The sequence below is a fragment of the Hordeum vulgare genome, chromosome 7H (assembly GCF_904849725.1).
Source record: "Hordeum vulgare subsp. vulgare chromosome 7H, MorexV3_pseudomolecules_assembly, whole genome shotgun sequence".
In the NCBI taxonomy this organism is placed as follows: domain Eukaryota; kingdom Viridiplantae; phylum Streptophyta; class Magnoliopsida; order Poales; family Poaceae; genus Hordeum; species Hordeum vulgare.
The window spans coordinates 190,923,932-190,926,489 of record NC_058524.1 but is presented as its reverse complement, the minus strand read 5'-3'; positions in this window follow the sequence as shown (position 1 = coordinate 190,926,489).

The following is a 2,558-nucleotide window of genomic DNA, read 5'->3' as shown; positions in this document are numbered from 1 at the left end:
CTTCGGTATGTTACTTGCCCGAGATTTGATGGTCGGTATCTCTATACCTATTTCAATCTCGTTACCGGCAAGTCTATTTACTCGTTTCGTAATACAATATCCCGTGACTAACACTTGAGTCACATTGTTTGCAAGGCTTATATGTGATGTTGTATTACCAAGTGGGCCCCGAGATACCTCTCCGTCACACGGAGTGACAAATCCCAGTCTTGATCCATGCTAACTCAACGGACACCTTCGGAGATACCTGTAGAGTACCTTTATAGTTATCCAGTAACGTTGTGACGTTTGATACATACAAGGTATTCCTCCGGTGTCAGTGAGTTACATGATCTCATGGTCATAGAAATGAATACTTGACACGTAGAAAACAATAGCAACAAAATGACACGATCACATGCTACGTTTATAATTTGGGTCTTGTCCATCACATCATTCTCCTAATGATGTGATCCAGTTATCAAGTGACAACACTTGCATATGGTCAGAAAACCTTAACCATCCTTGATCAAGTGGCTAGCCAACTAGAGGCTTACTAGGGACATTGTTTTGTCTATGTATCCACACATGCATCTATGCTTTCATTCAGTACAATTATAGCATGGATAATAAACGATTATCTTGAAAGAGGAAATATAATAATAACTATTTTATCGTTGCCTCTAGGGCATATTTCCAAGAGGCCTTCCCCTCGCCGGCTACGCACGTGCCTTGCGGTGGGTGCGCCGCCGTCGAGCGGTCGGCTGCGGCTCGGCTCCCCTTTTCCTTTTTCGTATTGCCTTCCACCACCATGACCAGAGAGGCCCCGGATTCGCGACGTGGCGACGCCGTCTCCGTTCCCTTTGTCGGCGTGTGCGAGCACCTCTAGTGTGAACACGCCGCCGTTAAACGGCTCAGTGGCGGCGCCCTTTGCCCGAGGAGGGGTGGATTTCTTTGCCATGTCTTTGCATTTTTTTGTTTGCCTTTTCAGATCCAATCTGATTTTTTCTTTGCCTCCGAAGAGGTAGGTTCTTCTTCCCCACACCTCGGCTTGCCGATGCGTGTGGGGATCGAGAGGAACAGGCGCGGCCTTGCGGCGGCTCTCTTTGTCGGAGAAGGCTCCGGTGAGGCTTTCTTTTTTCCTTTGAACTTTGCCCTTCTCGGGTTCACATCGGGGATGGGGAAGACTTTTCGCTTTTGTTTTCTTTCAACCGAAACGCATCTAGTGCCTAGCGGCTCTGATACCATTGATATATCCATGGATCCTCTAGGCTTAGATGAATACGGTAGTACCCGTAGCTTACCTTGTCCCGAACTCGATGAGCTCCCACCAGCGTCCATCGTGAGGTGATGATGACGGTGTGGAAGGAGAGATGGGTGTGGCGTGGGTGGTGCTTCCCGTGAGCACCGCGCTAACCCTAGATCGGATGGGTTTGTAGGTGGGAGTGTGGCAGCGGCGAACCTCATAATCCATGCCCCGACACCCCACCTTCCTTTATATAGCGCGGGTCACAGGGGCCCACCAACCATAACGGGTTGGGCGCACCCGATGAGGGCGCATGGATCAAGGTCCGGTGGGCCGTTGGGCCCACTCGGGAGGAGATCAACCTAACAGTAGTGCGTGCAGGTGGAGGCGGTTCATTTCGATTTGTGTCAAAACTAGAATTGTATTGTTCATGTGAGAATGAACCGCCAACTTTGATACTCTGCACACTCTGATACCCTGAACCGAAATAAACTTGTTCAAACTATCAGAGTCTCCAGAGTATCAAGGTTGGTGGAGGCGGAGAATGTTCATTTCGGTTAGTCTCGCGAAGCTCGAAAGTCGTATCAGACTCATTTGTCGCCAACTTCCGAGCTGACTCGTCTGTTCGAAACACCTTTGTATGCACCCGCTCGGGGAGCAGCCGTTGGCACACCATGTGAATGCCCGTCATACCCCAATTGTCTCGGGTTGTGCCCCCCGGCTCGACGGGATCAACCATCACTGGCTCAACATCACTCCCCCATCGGTTCCATACTCCAGTGGGTCATTATTCCAACCCTCTGGATAATGTGAAGGCAGCAACCCACAACCTCGCCGCGATCCCAATCACGTGGAATAGCACGGTCGTCATTGAAGCGGGGAATGCCATTGAGATGCTCAAGACTACAACTGTTCAACAGGCAAACTATTCTCATAACAGGCACCGACTTCATTCTACCCCTCACTAGAGTCGAAGTAAGAGCCCGCACGGGGAGTCACTACTAGTCCCCGTCAACACCAGATTCTGCCTCAGCCGATGGGTCCAGATGCCCAAGCGACCGTCTACGCTACGTGGGCTTTGCAAGAGGGAAACACGGGGGCAACGAACATTCAGCCCCCGGTCTATCAGCAACCTGCTGCAACCCAGCCAGCTTAGTGGAGCGCTGGCTTGTCCAATAGAACTATTTGGACACTTTGTTTAGGGCCGGCCATGCGCAACGAGCTCATGTCCCTTGACTTGAAGGCCCCTCGCAAAGTCCCTAATTATATAGTCGATCTAGAGCTGACCGAGTGGATTGAGAGCTATGAGATGCCCATGGACATGTTGGGGGTC